Here is an 18,767-nt window from a genome sequence, read left to right as displayed (position 1 = left end):
ATAACTATTTTTTGAAATTACACGGGCTTAAAGATTTGAAGTGGCAGTAGGCAGGGCACATAGTTCGAAAAACCGATGGGGGTCCCAAAGTCCTACAATAAACCTTAATTCACTGTATCGGAATACACAATCAGAAGTCAGGGGTTCGATCCCGGGCACGCACCTCTAACTTTTCAGTTAGGTATGTGCGTTTTAAGTAATCACTCGCTTTAACTGTGAAGGAAAATATCGTGAGGAAACCTGCATGCCTGAGAGTTCTCCATATACTCAAAGGTGTGTGAATTCTGCCAATCCGCACTGGGCCAGCGTGGCAGACTATAGCCTAAACCCTTCTCAGTCTGAGAAGAGACCTGTACTCAGTAGTGGGCCGGCAATGAATTGATCATTTTAACTGGAATATAATAAAAATAAATAAAATAAATGCGCGCTGCGATCATGTCCACGTCAGTCGCCTGCTTTCAGAGGCTGAAACAGGTCGTTCATAACGCCCGTCCCTCCGTGCAGAGGAAAGAGGTTTTGTTGCGTGTAAATTGTACTCGTAAAACTTACTCGCGAAGTGTACACGATAAAAACCTAGTGATTAAAAAAAATAAGGGAATCAAAAAAAGTGTTTTAAATGTAAACGTGCTGTGAATTTCGTGTGGATTTTTTTTCTGTGTCTGTGGTTGGAAAGTGAAGTAGAGACGTCTTACTCTACTTTGAGGTAAGGATAGGTTTCACATAATAAAGTCAAAATATTGGTTAATAAAGTGGTTTTATTATAATTTTAAGTTATATGTGTGCGAAGGATTTTTTATTGTATATTTACTAAAAAAAAATTAATCAATTATTTATACTAATAAATGATCCAAAAAGTATGAAAATAAAAATTAGTAGCGTTGATAAATAAAATAGTAAATAACTGATCCGTTCCTGCTTCGCTCAGCTTATTAGGAATTATTGAAAATTACTTAGTGGATATTTGAGAATCCCAAAGGGATATAATTTCTGAAAATTCCTATGGGATAGAATTTCTTGAAAATGTTTTAGGGATAGAATTTTTGAATGTACCTTGGGGATAGAATTTCTGAAAATTTCTTAGCGGTACAATTTCTGAAAATTTTGAAACACATAGGTACTTAAACATGTATTTTTTTTTTCTTTAAATACATACAAATACTTTCATGGATATATAAATTGAAAAATGATTTACATACAAATTTTCATGCCCTATTTAGGGGATAAAAATATCCTTTTAGTGGTGGAATTCCCAAAAAATCCTTTCTTAGTGAGAGTGAGTAGTTTCTCACTGTGAAAGTGAATAAATTCTTAATCAAGTAAGTAATTGAAATAAATACTTATTAAGTAGTATATTACTTAATAGATTTTTAATGACTAAGGTTAGGTATATTATGTGGCAAGGCATCTAATTTTCGTACTTTTAAAGCTTTTCCACATTATCTCTACCCAAGGCTCTATCTATCTAGATCTTTTTACAAGTCTTATTTATAAATATGCGTAAATAAAATATGATTATGTTAATATACTAATTATTAATATTATAAATGCGAAAGTGTGTCTGTCTTTTGTCTGTTTGCTACCTTTTATGGCACAACAGTTTAACCGATCGTGACGAAATTTAGTACAGGCCACAGGGTTAGCTTATATTCCGGGGACGGACATAGGCTACTTTTTATCCCGGAAAATCAAACAGGTCCCACGGAATCTTTAAAAACTAAATCCATGCGGATGAATTCGCGGGTTTCGTCTAGTTGTATAATGTATAATATATATAAACATAGCTTGCCAGGCATCTTGAGAACTTTTATTCAACTTAATCGAAGAGTTTCAGTCCATGGCAATTAAACATTTCAATTAGACAAGGCACATGCTAGGGTTAAACATGATATTATTACTTATATGTTATATCTACTTTGCTTAATTAGGCAATACCCTGGAGTGCTTGAATCATACATGAATGATATAATACCTACTGATCGTACGCTTCCAATACATAGGAAGGCGTAGATATGTCGTTGATAGAATTACAACTTCCAACTTGTGGCTTGCCACACGAACTCGAACTAATATCACGTTACGAATGTAATACATACACTTAGATTATATAAGTACAAGTTATTTTATCTACATAATATGTACTGCCTATCTAGTTCCGTCTACATAAATTATGTACACCTATGTAGATAGATATGTAAGTAATTTTTTTTTACCTCCGACCCATAAAGAGGGGTGTTCTTAGTTTGACGTGTGTATCTGTGTATCTGTCTGTGGCATCGTAGCTCCTGAACTAATGAAGCGATTTTAATTGAGTTTTTTTGTTTGAAAGGAGGCTTGATCAAGAGTGTTCTTAGATATAATCCAAGAAAATCGGTTCAGCCGTTTGAAATTTATTAGCTCTTTTCTAGTTACTGTAACCTTCACTTTTCAGGGGTGTTATTAATTTGCACTTGTTTGCAAAGAATATTAGCCATGCTAATCATGACTAATACTCTCCTTTTCCCTCCAAGCTTGTGCCAGGAGTGGGTACGACAATAGTGCAACGGGTGGGGTTTGAACCGCTGACTTTTCGAAATTCAGTCCGCTCCTCAACCGTTGAGCTATCGAGGCTATAATTATTTTGTTATTTTATTAATAAGGAAATTAACTGCCCCGTTGGAAGTGGGTAGCATGTTCAACTGCAGATGACGAGGTCCTGAGTTCGGTTCTCGGGTCGGGTCAAAAAATAGTTCGGTACCAATCGGATTTTTCTCTTAAGAAATTTTCTGTAACTATCTTCGAGCACAGGGTAATGAAAGTTAGCGGAGTTGAACCCCCGTGTCTCGGAGCGCACATAAAGTCGTCGGCCCTATGCCTGATCTCTCTCCGGTCGTGTCGGATTTCCGTCCCATCGGAGAGTGAGGGAATAGAGAGTGCACAGTGTGTTTGCGGACACACTTGTTTACTATAATATCTCCCGCGTAGTTGACTAATCTATATGGAGATTGGCCGCTGTAGCCAAAATTCGGTCGGGAGGGCATTCATTTATGCCTATAATACGCGACAGGTTGAGATGGCAATCGGGGTATGAGGTGTGGGGACGCCTCGTATACCCGCACGTCACTCGCGCTCACCCGCATAGGCTTAACGCAGGGGTAGCGCGGGTGTGCAGGGCGTCCCCACCCCGGTTGCCATCTCAACCAGTTGCAAACTGTACGTGTTGTCTCACAGGGTAATTATTTCGTAATTGGTGTACTTATGAATAACATAAGTTATTCATCTACTTCTGCTTTAGTCATAAGGCCGCCTTTGCACCCTAGTATAATTGTTTTTCTTCTTGTTTTTTTTTTTTTGAATATTTTATAATTAAACAAACCTAGCCTTATCTAACTATTGTATCTAAATGGTGCCAAAAGTACCTACTGCTTGCATAACTGCGCTAGACAGCTAGGTCGATTCTTTGATCAAAAAATAAGCCAGCCCTTCTGTCACCAGATGAGGCTATTAACTACGGTTTGCACTTAAGCTAGTTTTTATTTTTAAAATGGTCTGTGTTTAATTGCAATAAGGCTTTATAATTACTACTACTTTGCCCGGCATGCGTTGCAATGCAACTGGTGCGCCACCTACCAGTAGTTATGTCAAGAATCTTTACGCAAGTGCCTACAACAACTGTACAAAGTTTCAGTTCATTTGTGTGAATGGTGCACGAAAGTCTAGGTAAGTAACGAATAGACAAACAAACTATATTTTTATTTTTATATAAGATTGTGTTTCGTAGGCCTTTGGCGTAGGTCGTAGAAGCTACGATTATTCGTAGACATGTAGACAGAGTGAACTGTCGTAGACCACTGCAATTGTTTTCTCTGGTAATAAGATAGATGGATAAAATGCGGTGGCAGCCTAGTGGTTAAGACTTCGGCGACATATTCGGGGAGTTTGGGATTCGATTCCGGGCATGTCTAACTTTTCGGAGTTATGTTCGTTTTAGGCAATTAAATATCACTTTGCTTGAACGGTAACGGAAAACAGTTAGGAAACCTACGTGCTTGAAAGTTTTTAACCCCTGACCCAAAAAGAGGGGTGTTATAAGTTTGACGTGTGTATCTGTGTATCTGTCTATGGCATAGTAGCTCCTAAACTAATGAACCGGTTTTAATTTAGTTTTATTCTTTAATTAGTTTAGTATTATATTATTTTTAATAGTCTATCTGTCAAGAAACCTATAGGGTACTTCCCGTTGACCTAGAATCATGAAAGGCAGGTAGGTAGGTCTTATAGCACAAGTACAGGAATAAATCTGAAAAACGCGAATTTGTTGTTACATCATTTAAAAAAAATTAAAATGTGTTTCAATTTTCAAAGTAAGATAACTATACCAAGTGGGGTATCATATGAAAGGGCTTTACCTGTACATCCTAAAACAGATTTTTATTTATTTTTATGTATAATAGTTTTTGATTTATCGTGCAAAATGTTGAACAAAATACCCGAGTACAGAACCCTCAGTGCGCGAGTCTGACTCGCACTTTGCCGGTTTTTTTTTTAATGTAACCACTAATTTCACGGTTTTTGGATCACTTTCCTTTCCATATGCTATACTAACCTAAGACTTGTTACCTGCCAAACCATTATTCTAGATCAACGGGAAGTACCTGCACTATACGTTTTGATTTCCTTGACGAGTCTTGACAGACACGAAAAACAACAAAAACTAAATTCAAATCGGTTCATTAGTTTAGGAGCTACGATGCCACAGACAGATACACAGATACACAGACACACAGATAGACAGATACACACGTCAAACTTATAACACCCCTCTTTTTGGGTCGGGGGTTAAAAATAGCCAACGAGGGATTACATAATCACGCGTGAGTATTCTATTATTACATTTCACCGCGTTTAATAGCCTCATCGGGCGACAGAAGGGCTGGCTCATTTTTTGCGCAACGGATCAGCCTGGCTGTCCAACGCGGAAATGCAGCCAGTATTCTTGGCACCATTCCACGCGGGCATGATTTGTATAGTAATTAGATAAGGCTAGCTTTAAGTTTTATTGTAATACTAGCTGATGCCCGCAGCTACGCCCGCGTGAATTTAGTTTTTTAAAAATCCCGTGAGAACTCTTTAATTTTCCGGGATAAAAAGTAGCCTATGTGCTAATCCAGAGTATAATCTATCTCCATTCTAAATTTCAGCCCAATCCGTCCAGTAGTTTTTGCGTGAAGGAGTAACAAACATACACACACACACACACATACAAACTTTCGCCTTCATAATATTAGTGTGATTTTCATTATTTCATTTAATTTCTAATTATTTCTATGAGCGCGATCGGATTTCGTACGCATATAATATCTCGGGTAGTCTTTGATCGTTGTTGGCAATCTGTACTTTAGACCCGTATGTAACATAATATGTACCTCTTTTTAACATATAATATACTGTCGTAACGCTTAGCAATGTTTACATAATTTAGCGAAACGCTTTTATCATCAAAAATGCTCTCTAAATGCCCCTATGTGAAACAGAAAAGGCCTAAAAAAATGTGTTGGTTTTCGCACGCTGCGGGTTGTATGAGGCTGGTCGCAATAGGATCTTTGATAGTAGTAACTAGCTGATACCCGCGACTTCGTTCGCGTGGATGTAGGTTTTTTAAAATTCCCGTGGGAACTCTTTGATTTTCCGGGATAAAAAGTAGCCTATGTGCTAATCCAGGGTATAATCTATTGCTATTCTAAATTTCAGCCCAATCCGTCCAGTAATTTTTGCGTGAAGGAGTAACAAACATACACACACACACACACATACAAACTTTCTCCTTTATAATATTTTTAATATTTATAATATTAGTGTGATAAAATGTGGCACCTAATGTTTTGTATATAGTGGTAGTTTATGGGGCTAGAGCTCATTATTAAAGAGAATGAAAATTGATTTTTCGTTATTTTTCACATAAGTACATTCCGTACCTCAAAAGGAAAAAAGGAACCCTATAGGATCACTTCATGGTCTGTCTGTCTGTCCGTCTTTTGTGTCTGTCAAGAAAACCTATAGGGTACTTCCCGTTAACCTAGAATCATGAAATTTGGCAGGTAGGTCTCATAGCAAAAGCAAAGAAAAAAATCCGAACATCACAAAAAAATAAAATGTGTTTCAATTTTCAAAGTAAGATAACTTGACCAAGTGGGGTATCATATGAAAGGGCTTTACCTGTACATTCTAAAACAGATTTTTATTTACTTTTATGGGTAATAATTTTTGATTTATCGTGCAAAATGTCGGAAAAATACCCGAGTACGGAACCCTCGGTGCGCGAGTCTGAATCGCACTTAGCCGGTTTTTTTATTGTATGACGAAATGCTTGAAAAAGGCTTGCGCTAGACGACAATCATGCTAGAAGCAATGATGAGGTGTAAGTTAGAGTGCGCTTTTTTTTTTTATTCACTATAGGTAAGCGCTTGAACACAATCACACCTGATGGAAAGTGATGATGTGGCGCTTGCCTAGAAGATGCCTATTCACTCTTGTTTTGAAGGCTTTTAGGTTATACGTGGCAAGGAACACGGAATATTTATATTTACTATTTACTAAGCTCAGTTTAAATTTACATTGAATAACATTCAAATTGGTAATCTTTGAAACAAACTCAGATAAACGTTTTATTGTATTTACAAAGTCATAACTCGATCCTCCTTAATTTTCCGGAAACTTTTGACCGAGGTCAAACAGCTGGTTAAAGTAAATATACTGCGGTATTCATTTTCATTTCATTTCCTTTGATTAGGTATTCTGTGTCTCGATATTTATTTGTTTTTAGAAATTCTATCTACCGTTTACTTAGGTACATTTTGAACTCTTATAAATAAATGGACAAGTGTAAATTATAAATTTATAACACCCCCGACAAGTGAAGGTTACAGTAACTAGAAAAGAGCTGATAACTTTCAAACGGCTGAACCGATTTTCTTGGATTATAGCTAACAACACTCTCGATCAAGCCACCTTTCAAACAAAAAAAACTAAATTAATATCGGTTCATTAGTTTAGGAGCTACGATGCCACAGTCATATACACAGATACACACGTCAAAATTATAACACCCCTCTTTTTGGGTCGGGGGTTAAAAAGGGTGCAGAGGGAGTGAAAATCTTATAAAATTGTGAAGAGAGAAGATGAGTTGTGAAGACATAGTAATATACATATTTATAGGTAAAGATAGATTGACTCATTTTCGCATAATAACATTGGCACTGGTTTCATCTTAGAAAATTATTTAGGTCACAAAGTAATGCCTACACAGGGACTACTATATTTCTTTTAGTCAGTAGAAAAAGTTTGTTATCAAATAATAATAATTATAACAGCATAAGAACCATTGCATGCTAATCACATTTCTTTCGTGACGACACGCGACTACGTGAATAACAGTCGAAATAACTTTTCACCTAAAGATTCTATACTAACCAAAGCCAAGTTTTATTACTCACTAGAGCATGCCCGCGACTTCGTCCGCGTGGATTTAGGTTTTTAAACCGTGGAAACTGTTTGATTTTCTGGGATAAAAAGTTGCTTAATATGTCAATTACAGTGGCTTGATCGAGAGTGTTCTTAGCTACAATTGAAGAAAATCGGTTCAGCCGTTTGAATGTTATCAGATCTTTTCTTTTCTTATAGAGGTTTTTGTGTCGGGGGTTTTTTAAATTGTAAGTTATAGTCCGGTCAAATTAAACCAAAAAATAAGAGTGAAGCTACTTAAATTTACAACAAGCTGAAAATTGGTGAAATCGTTCAAAATATGTTTATAAATAAAATTTAATAGTTCCCCATCTTTTCCCTATATTATCTGTTAAGCCATTAAATATTTAGTTCTTACTTTGAATCATTGTAACATAGTAGGTACCTAAGCAATGCTTTGAAAGCATTGTTAGTTTGAGATTTACTATTTAGTACAGAAATCGTTTTATATGATGTTATCCTTTAATCTAACGTTTAATCGACGGTTCACGTGACGAGAGTTTCCATGTAGTAGTAAATTGAATAAAAGAGAAGGTAGCCATATGTGGTACGTTTCAAAGCAAATCAACACATTTTTATTGTATTGGTATCACGAAAAGAATCTTTCATATATCAATGTACCTATAGTGCGCGATAAGTTTAGATGGCAACCGGGGTGGGTGTGCGGGGCGTCCCCACCCCATTGCCATGTCGACCTGTCGCGAAATATACAGTTACAAGTGTAAATTAAAAATTTATAACACCCCCGACAAGTGAAGGTTACAGTAACTAGAAAAGAGCTGATAACATTCAAACGGCTGAGCCGATTTTCTTGGATTACAGCTAAGAACACTCTCGATCAAGCCACCTTTCAAACAAAAAAAAAACTAAATTAAAATTAGTTTAGGAGCTACGATGCCACAGATACACACGTCAAACTTATAACACCGCTCTTTTTGGGTCGGGGGTTAAAAATCGTTGAGTCTGAAAAATCGAGAGTTTGCATGTAGGTTCTCTAAGGCTATATGCACCATCGCTATGAAAAGATTTTTAGAGTATATTCATCGTCGTCATCTCATCACTACTTTGCTTTATCTCAGAATCAGATGGGTTCAGGCCATAGCTAGGCCACAGCTGCCCATAAGTCCACGTGGGCCGAGCGCAAATTGGCCTCTCCCGTCACCTTTGAGAACATTATGGCGAATTTCCAGTCATACACGTTACCTCACGATGTTTATTGAATACTAGCTGATGCCCGCAGCTTCGCCCGCGTAGATTGGTCAGATCCCCTGCAGCATCAGGATTGAGGAGTTGGACTCCAAATTTTTTATAAAACAATGTCGCAAAGTTCCTCTATCGATTAAAAAAGAAATGACGCAAATGGGTTCAGAAATCTCGGAGATTTCGGTGTACATAGGTATAAAAACACAACTCCCTTTTTGAAAGTCGGTTAAAAAAGTAGCCCTGGTCAAGGAGCCTCCCAATTCTCTACTTGTCTGTGAAAATCCCGTCAAAATCGGGTCCGCCGTTCCCAAGATTAGCCTTTTCAAACAGACAGACAGACAGACAGACAGGCAGAGAGACAAAAATTTTAAAAACGTGTGATTCAGTTATAGTATCGTTCAAATAACCATATGACCTTAATTTGCGGTAGTTATTTCGAAATAATAGACAGGCACTCCAATTTTATTTATTAGTATAGATACATGAGAGTTCTGCATAACAGCGCTTGGCTGCAATCAGACCTGCTGGCAAGTGATGATGCAGCCTAAGATGGAGCGTGCTTGTCTAGAAGATGCCTATTCAATCTTAACCTGAAGCTACCCATATTAAAAGTGGAGGAGCAAACTGATGCCGGAAGGGAACATACATAATTAAATACACACATAAACTGCTAAAACCTTCGTTTGGGTTTTGCCGTAGGTATTTGGGTAAACAAGGTAGGTATGCTGTGAGGTCCAAGATGTAGGCAGTATTTTCTTATCTCTTGCCTTGTAACCAATTTGCTGAAACGGCTTGGTTGTTCTGCCAACTGATATTTTGCTGAAGCAAAGAAAATTGTGTATCCTTACGCAAGTGTTTGTAGGTACTTGAAATGTGCCAACAGGACCCAGTTATTACTAAGCCTCCGCTATCCGTCCGTCTGTCTGTCAGTGGGCTATATCTCGTGAACCAGAATAGGTAGAGTTGAAATTTTCACAGAATGCGCATTTCTACTGCCGAAGGTTCAGTCGGACACTACAAAACAGGAAAATCTATCGTCTTTTCGACGTCCAAGACGATCTCCAAAGAGAGTGACCCTAATCGACTTGTCAGATAATACCGAAAACTACCTTATGAACGTCAGGGGGCCCTACATTCCGTCCTTTTGTAATCCTTCGTCACTACTTGACAGATGGACAAATAGTTTCTACTATGTATTTACTTCCAAATCCTTGACACACAAAATAATCTACATAATTTGGATATTGCTAAATTCATAAAATATCCATATCTATACTAATATTATAAATACGAAAGTGTGTCTGTCTGTCTGTCTGAAAACTTCCACGGCCCAACAGTTTAACCGATTTCATAAAATTTGGCACAGAATTAGCTTCCTCCTCCCTAGCTCCCGGGGATGGACATAGGCTATTTGTTCCCACGGGATTTTTAATAAACCTAAATCCACGCAGTTGAAGTCGCGTCGTCTAGCTTATATATAAACTAGCGTTTACTTAAGACTCGACTTATATTTGCGTTTATATGTATACAATTTATATGATCAAAATTGTTTATAAAAAGTATGTTTTTTAATTTGTCACACTACATCTCATTAAACTCCCATTGAAATTACTAGATCTTAGTTAGTAGAAGTCTTGAAACATGTACTCCAGCTTGATAAGTTTAGCGCCAAAATGGTCATCAAACACTTTACCAACACTGATGGCAATTGCGAACCGAATAACCCTAGTCGGCTAACCAAATAACAAGGAAACCGCCCAACTAATCCTCCTTTATAGCTAAAGAGTTGGTGGTAATTTATTCCAGCATTTTCCATCTTTATCAAACGATAGATTTCTAGTGTCTACTGTAGATAGACAGGTCTTTTGTAAATATTTCCACACGACAGGGTCAAACCATTTCTGTATTTGCTCTTGAACTGTTCTCTCTGCAAGTAAAGGAGTAATCCAAAAACCTTTTGTGGTTACATCATTAAATTAAAATTAAAATGCATTTCAATTTTCAAAGTAAGATAACTATACCAAGTGTGGTATTATATAAAAGGGCTTTACATGTATATTCTAAAACAGATTTTTATTTATTTTTATGCGGAATAATTTTTGATTTATCGTGCAAAATGTCGGAAAAATTACCTGAGTACGGAACCCTCGGTGCGCGAGTCTGACTCGCACTGGGCCGGTTTTTTGTTTCTGACATGCGAGTTAATGCTTTATATTTTTCTGCCATCAGCTCTCGGGGTAACCTTGTGCCAAAACAACCCATCCCTTCCGCTCCCTCGTCACAGATGGACAGATGAGCAAATAGTTCCACCCTAATAGCTCTGACATTATTCCAGAGTGTTTCTAATAACATCTGGACTATTTATTAACCGACTTCAAAAAAAGGAGAAGGTTCTCAATTCGTCGGATTCTTTTTTTTGTCTGTACATAAACTAGTGGTTCGCCCCAAACCGTGGTGGGGTATTTTCCAACATTTTGCACGATAAATTAAAAACTATTATGCATAAAAATAAATAAAAATCTGTTTTAGAATTTACAGGTAAAGTCCATTAATCAAAAGCCCAAAAAAATAAGTTTCTAGCAACTAGCTTGAAAAATGATGTAATTATCATACAAACTTTCATACCCTATTTCAACCTCTAACAGCCCTCTTTTCGCATTAAAAAGTAGCCTATGCCCTTTCTCAGGCTCTAGATTATGATTGCGTAACACACAGTCAGACAGATTAACTATATAATATTGTAATAGTTAACTTTAACATTAGACGCGAAAAGAGGTGAAGACGTTCGCTTGTTTAAAGTACTTTAGGCGTGATTGCTTAACACACAAACAGATAGGGATTCCGAGCGCACAAGCTTCAATGCGGAATTTCGAATCGGGAAAAAAATCGAACGGAAAACTACTGTATATGTAGTTGGTCCATAGATTTGTATGGATTTACTGCGTTCGACATCCCGAATCGATATTCCGAATCGGAATTTCGAAACGGAATTCCGACTGTATACATCGATGACTGTATGTGACCGGCCTAGGATTCGTTATTTCATGTTCGCGCACAGTTTATCCGTTTGAATTGAGAACAAGTGTAAATTAAAAATTTATAACACCCCCGACAAGTGAAGGTTACAGTAACTAGAAAATACCGAAAAGACCTGATAACTTTCAAACGGCTGAACTGATTTTCTTGGACTACTATCTAAAGTATCTGAGTTTTCCAAAACATCATTTTCAAATAAATAATTATGTATTTAGGCAACGTCCATCTTGACAGCTTGACATTTGTCAATTGACATAATATTATGAACCTAACGGTTATCTAACCTTCTTTTCTACAAGAAAACCAGAAAAGAGCTGATACCTTTTAAACGGCTGAACCAATTTTTTTGGATTATAGCTAAGAACACTCTCGATCAAGCCACCTTTCAAACAAAAAAAAACTAAATTAAAATCGGTTCATTCGTTTAGGCGCTACGATGCCACAGACAGATACACAGATACACAGACACACAGATACACAGATACACACGTCAAACTTATAACACCCCTCTTTTTGGGTCGGGGGTTAAAAAGAAAATTGTTTGACATAGCAAAACGAAAAAAAACTCTGTACAATTATCTTAGGCAGTTTTTATTTCACAAGAGATATCTCTCCTTTCAAAGTACTCCTTTTAAAGTACTTATTGTTCCAATAATGATCGCAAAGTAAAGGTCTCCAAAGATACATTGCTTAGGCCTCCTTTAATTATAGGACTACGTATTTCAAGAGAGCCTTAACATATCTATAGGTTTTAATGTATGGTTTTTTTAATGTTGGTTTTAACTTTATAGGTATTTGATGAGTAAAATTATGAACTCTGTCAATGTTTATTTAGAAATCTGTTATATAATTTTATTTTTTAACCCCCGACCCAAAAAGAGGGGTGTTATAAGTTTGACGTGTGTATCTGTGATTTGATGAGTAAAATTATGAAGTCTGTGAATGTTTATTCAGAAATCTGTTGTATAATTTTAATTTTTAACCCCCGACCCAAAAAGAGGGGTGTTATAAGTTTGACGTGTGTATCTGTAATTTGATGAGTAAAATTATGAAGTCTGTGAATGTTTATTCAGAAATCTGTTGTATAATTTTAATTTTTAACCCCCGACCCAAAAAGAAGGGTGTTATGAGTTTGACGTGTGTATACGTACGTATCTGTGTATCTGTCTGTGGCATCGTAGCTCCTAAACTAATGAACCGATTTTAATTTAGTTTTTTTTTTGTTTGAAAGGTGGCTTGATCGAGAGTGTTCTTAGCTATAATCCAAGAAAATCGGTTCAGCCGTTTGAAAGTTATCAGCTCTCTAATTAGTGTAACCTTCACTTGTCGGGGGTGTTATAAATTTTATAAATTACACTTGTAATAATTAAAATAAGATGATCCTTGCGATTTGTATCTGGGTGGATTTAGGTTTTAGGAAATTCTGTGAGAACTCTTTGATTTTCCGGGATGAAAAATCACGTCGATTCGTTGCATTGCTCCGTTGTTTTGATTAAGGTAACCAAGAAACCAATACATCAACAAACAAACACACTTTCGTGTCTATAACATTATAATAGCGATAGGTTTAATAATATTCCATGTTTGTCCGTAAGAATATTTTATGTATAAATAGCTCGCAAAATCTACACAAACAAAAAGCAACAATAAATTAAATTTAATCAAGACACTAAATAAATAAACCTTGTAGCAAAGTACGCAAAGAAATTCAAATGAATTGAGCGCCCCAGTTGTTACAACCCACAGACTTAGGAATGGTACCTATAGCTAGAAGCGGCATTTCCACTAAATACAGGGCGTAACCAGAACGCTGGCAAAAACTCAACATAAACTTTACTATTATTCTATCTAAATACCATCCAATAACAAGTGCTAGACACCCAATTTACCCGTAAACCCCGCTAACGTCCATGCATCGTTACTATTCACACGCTCACGCCCGCCGCTCCTCAGGGGATATTGAGGCTATTTCATAACAAGCACAAAACAACTGACTGTTTGTGCGTATATGTACAGTGTAATCTAATGACTGGTAGATTGTATTGACTGGGAGGTCATTCGGGTGTATAAATCCACATGACATCCAGGGCAAAGTGCTAGACATTGGACCCGTATATTACATACCGGCTAACGTCCATGCATCGTCACTATTCACACTCTCACGCTCACCGCTCCTCAGGGGATATTGAGGCTATTTCATAACAAGCACAAAACAACTGTCTGTTTATGCGTATATGTACAGTGTGATCTAATGACTGGGTCATTGTATTGGCTGTGTGGTCTTCCGGGCGCATTGTAAGTATAAATCCTCATTCTATCCAGGACATTACCAATGCAAAGTACTAGACATTCGATGCACCCATGTACTACAACCTGCTAACGTCCATGCATCGTTACTATTCACACGCTCACGTCCGCCACTCCTCAGGGGATATTGAGGCTATTTCATAACAAGCACAAAATAACTGACTGTTTATGCGTTATGTACAGTATAATCTAATGACTGGGTAGATTGTATTGACTGGGAGGTCATCCGGGTAAGTATAAATCCACATGACATCCAGGGCATTACCAATGCAAAGTACTAGACATTCGATGCACCCATGTACTACACCCCGCTAACGTCCATGCATCGTTACTATGCACATTGCACACGCTCACGCCCGCCGCTCAGGGGATATGACGTTGTTATAACATGCACAAAACAACTGACTGTTTATGCGTCTTGTGACGTCATCCGAGCGCAATGTATGAAACCTCCTACTATTGAGGACATTACCAATGCAAAGTACTAGACACCCGACGGACCCGTGTATTACATATTCGCTAACGTCCATGCATCGTTAATATTCACACGCTCTCGCCCGCCGCTCCTCAGGGGATATTGACGCTATTGTCATAATAACAACAACTGACTGTTTGAGTACCTAATGACTAGGAGTAATCACCGAAGCTTTCGCTTGAATTGAATCCCAAATATATAATGTGTTACAGTCAAATTAAACTTATCGGGTCAAAAATACTTTTAACTGAAAGAGTCTTCTGATCACGAAACGTTTTGCGTCATCATTCCTCATACGCATGGCTAAGGTTTGGAAAACTCTTCCGCGATCTGTGTTTCCTACCAATTACTATCCGGGTATCTTTAAGACAAGAGTGAATAGGCACCTTCTAGGTAACCGCGTCCATCTTAGACCACATCATCACTTTCCATCAGGTGTGATAGTGGTCAAGCGCGTCCTTATAGTGAATATAAAAAAAAAAAAAACTCTAGGCAAAGGTAAAAGCCGGGTCCAGATATGAATCATTTGCGCATCCGATCACCGTAGGTACCTACCAGTCTTCGTATAGTATCAAGCTTCGTATAATTCATTGTGGACGCCTCAGGTTACCTTTTTTAGTTTATTCAGATACAAGTTAGCCCTTGACTGCAATCTCACCTGGTGGTAAGCAATGATGCAGTTTAAGATGGAAGCGGACTAACCTGGAAGGGGTATGGCAGTCTTCAATAAACCCACCCAATATCTTTAGGTTCTACACTGTGGCTCGGCTTTGCTGATAGGGTGGTAACTAGCCACGGCCGAAGCCTCCCACCAGACCAAACCGGAGATTTAGAAATTATAAAATTCCAAACCCCTGCCGGGAACCCCTAACTACTGCGCCAGGGTGGTTGTCAAAGTTGGCATGTATAGACATGCCAACTTTGACGGTGGCTTAAAGTACCTCGGATGCTGCAAATGTTCATGGGCGGCGGTAATCACTTAACATCAGGTGACCAGCCTGGTCGTTTTCTCGGTATTTTATTATTAAAAAAAAAAGTTAGTGGCAAATTAACGAAAGACAGCTCCTAAGTAAACGAATCAATTTGTAAGCTGCCCGAAAGTACTTAATTAAATAAAGATTGATTTCCTTCTATTAAGTCCTTGTAAGACGTAAGAGAATAAACGCTGCGTTTATTCTAATGTCACATCCATACTAATATTATAAATGCGAAAGTGTGTCTGTGTGTCTGTCTGCTACCTTTTCACGGCCCAACAGTTTAACCGATTCTGACGTTTGGTTCAGGGTTAGCTTATATCCCGGGGTCGGACAAAATCTAAAATACCACAGACACAGATATTAGTTTCTAGAATATGTCTGCAAAATTTCATGGACTTTGGTTGCTTAATATTCAAATGAAATTGGAACTACGATTGTATGAAACGAGTGACGGAGAGAGCCCTCTTAAGGAGAATCTTTTCAAAGATTGCTTATCAGCAATCAGGTTTAATGCGTCAGCTACTGATGGGCCGAAGGAGGGAGTATTATGTAAATGCCTCCATAAACCAAATTCCGTCGCAATCAGTCTTTATACACTGCCTTATCTCCTCTGCCATTCTTGCTATTCAATTAGCTGTGTCTTGTTGCTCGGACGGTATTAGGGTTCCGTAGGAAAACAAGGAAGCCTTAGAGTTTCGTCTACCTTACGGAGAAAACCTTCACGCAAGATTTTAAGATTCTAGATCCAGCAGCGATTTAAACTGATTTAAACGGTACGTTGATATGTCAGTCAGTGAGTTTATCCTTTTTTTTTGTAATTTTGTTTGATAATCTGGTTGTTCTGCTTTGATAGTTCAAATAAGTATGAGTGATTTTATAAAGTGGTGATAGTAAAAAAATCAATACCTGACTTTGACTTTGAAAACTCCATTCCTCTCTGAAGGTGTGCGTTGCGCTTAAAACACCGGCGCAAGGAACGTACGTAATTTATGTATGAGCGAAAAGCAAAAATGAGATGAACTGCTTTTGTTGCGACCCGAGCGTAATTTCGCTTGAAAGCGGAGCGCTTTCATTGCTTATTCTCTATTATTTCTTATTCTTTTTATTTTTACATATTTACAAGATTTTTCGATCTCGCTTCCTGATAGACTGTAATATCAAACTAACATTATAAAATAGCTCAACGGTTGAAGAGCGGACTGAATACCGAAAGGTCGGCGGTTCAAAGCCCACCCATTGCACTATTGTCGTACCTGCCCCTAGCACAAGCTTTACGCTTAGTTGGAGGGAAAAGAGGATCATTGGTAATTAATAACATGAGCAATATTCTTTAAAAAAAACACGCTGCAACCGAGCAACGGTTCGGCGTGATTTTTTTGACTCGCTCACGAAGGGTTCCGTACATACTTATACATGCCTTTTTGGGGTTGTCCTGTCTGTCTGTCTGTCTTTCTGTCTGTCCGTCCGTCCGTCCGTCCGTCCGTCCGTCGGTCGTGTCTGTCAAGAAACCTATAGGGTACTTCCCGTTGACCTAGAATCATGAAATTTGGCAGGTAGGTAGGTCTTATAGCACAAGTAAAGGAATAAATCTCAAAAGCCGCCAATTTGTGGTTACATCATTTAAAAAATTAAAATGTATTTAAATTTTCAAAGGGCCTTACCTGTACATACATTCTAAAACAGATTTTATTTATTTTTATGCATAATAGTTTTTGATTTATCTTATCACTTGGCCGGTTTTTTTTAATTTGCATGGCGGCTATTTTGAAATTTTTATTATTATATTTTATTTTGTTGTCATAGCGACAACAAAAACTCTAGATTAGGCACTCGGTGTAAATTTCAATTCTCTACGTATTAAGTAAAGCTCATGAGTTACAACCTGCTGACAGACAGACGGACGCACAGCGGAGGCTTAATAATAGGGTCCCGCTGGCACCCTATGCAAACGGAACCCTAAATACGTCACGGAATACTAATTATATAACGTAATGTTATCCAGCTTAAACCACTCACGCAAAAAACTGCCTGACAAAAGGGACACAGTAAAAATTGAGTTACCATTTTCCGTAAAACAAATTAAACCACTTAGAGATAATTTGAGTAGGTGTAACTCCAAACAACATAACCCTTTTCGGGGAAAATTAAATTTGAAACCAAACGCATTAGTAGGGTTAGTATGGGATTTTACATCTCGCCATCGTTGATCGAAAGCGTCGAAGCTCGATTCACAATGACGCGGACGTCACAGTAAAATGAACCTAAGGTCCTTGCCTCACGTCAAACTTATAACACCCCTCTTTTTGGGTCGGGAGTTAAAAAGTAAAAAGTAGGTACGTTAAAAAGTACCTACTTTATTTAGGTCAAAATACAAGGTTCCACCTAAGTAGAGTTACATAATGTTGTCCATACACTTATTTAGGTATGTTGTAAATGCGTAAGCGCATTTCACGGCCCATCCGTTAATCCGATTTTGAGGAAATTCGGCTACTTAGGTTAACATAAGCTACATTGTATAAATAAAGGTCCTCTGACGTGATTGTGTTTTGACATTCGAATTCCATCAACGTTGACGAAATGTTAAACTACGACTCATACTAACCATAACAGATACGTGGGATAACCCACCCACATCATGTTATGTGGAAAATTCAATTATAACCGAAACTATGGACGAATTTATGATATGAAGTCTGGTAATAATCCTTTCTTAACCCTAGAAAATATACCTAAGTTCCCGGGTTCAATTCAAGGGCAAGGGTTTGGAATTTTTTATTTTTTTTATTTCTGATCTGCTCTGGTGGGAGGCTTCGGCTGTGGCTAGTTACCACCCACCTACAAAGCCGTGCTGCCAAGCAATTTACCGGGCCGGTACGTTGCCGTGTACCGGAACCAATAAAGGGTAATGGACCCATACTTACCCTTGCAAGTTGGCCCGCTTCCATTGCTTTTGCATTGAGTCATCACTTACCATCAGATGAGATCGCAGACAAGGTCGCAGAAAAAAAATCGGCCAAGTGCAAATCGGACTCGCACTAGAAATAACACTTTTTAATTTTTTTTGCCATTTTGAAATGTTTATTATTTGTTGATATGAGATGTGAAAATTTCAACTCCTTTTAGAGTTTACGAGATACTAGCCGCTTACAGACAGATGGATAGATGGATGGATGGATGGACGGACAGCGGAGGTTTAGTAATAGGGTCTCGTTGGTACCCTTCGGGCGTGGAACTCTAAAAAGCAAAATTATTCGCAACATGACGAAAATTCT

General features: G+C 37.8%; 1 protein-coding gene across 1 annotated transcript in view; it reads left to right on the top strand.

Moving 5' to 3' along the window:
• Positions 1–435: 435 nt before the first annotated feature.
• The window catches only part of LOC123876331, a 303,592-nt gene continuing 285,260 nt past the window's right edge, over positions 436–18,767 (top strand). Inside the window, exon 1 of the mRNA XM_045922557.1 lies at positions 436–703. The gene's annotated coding sequence lies outside the window, so the exon portion shown is untranslated. The remainder of the gene's footprint in view (positions 704–18,767) is intronic.

Source organism: Maniola jurtina, chromosome 21 (assembly GCF_905333055.1).
Source record: "Maniola jurtina chromosome 21, ilManJurt1.1, whole genome shotgun sequence".
Lineage (NCBI taxonomy): Eukaryota > Metazoa > Arthropoda > Insecta > Lepidoptera > Nymphalidae > Maniola > Maniola jurtina.
This window is presented reverse-complemented; position numbering and strand designations above follow the sequence as displayed.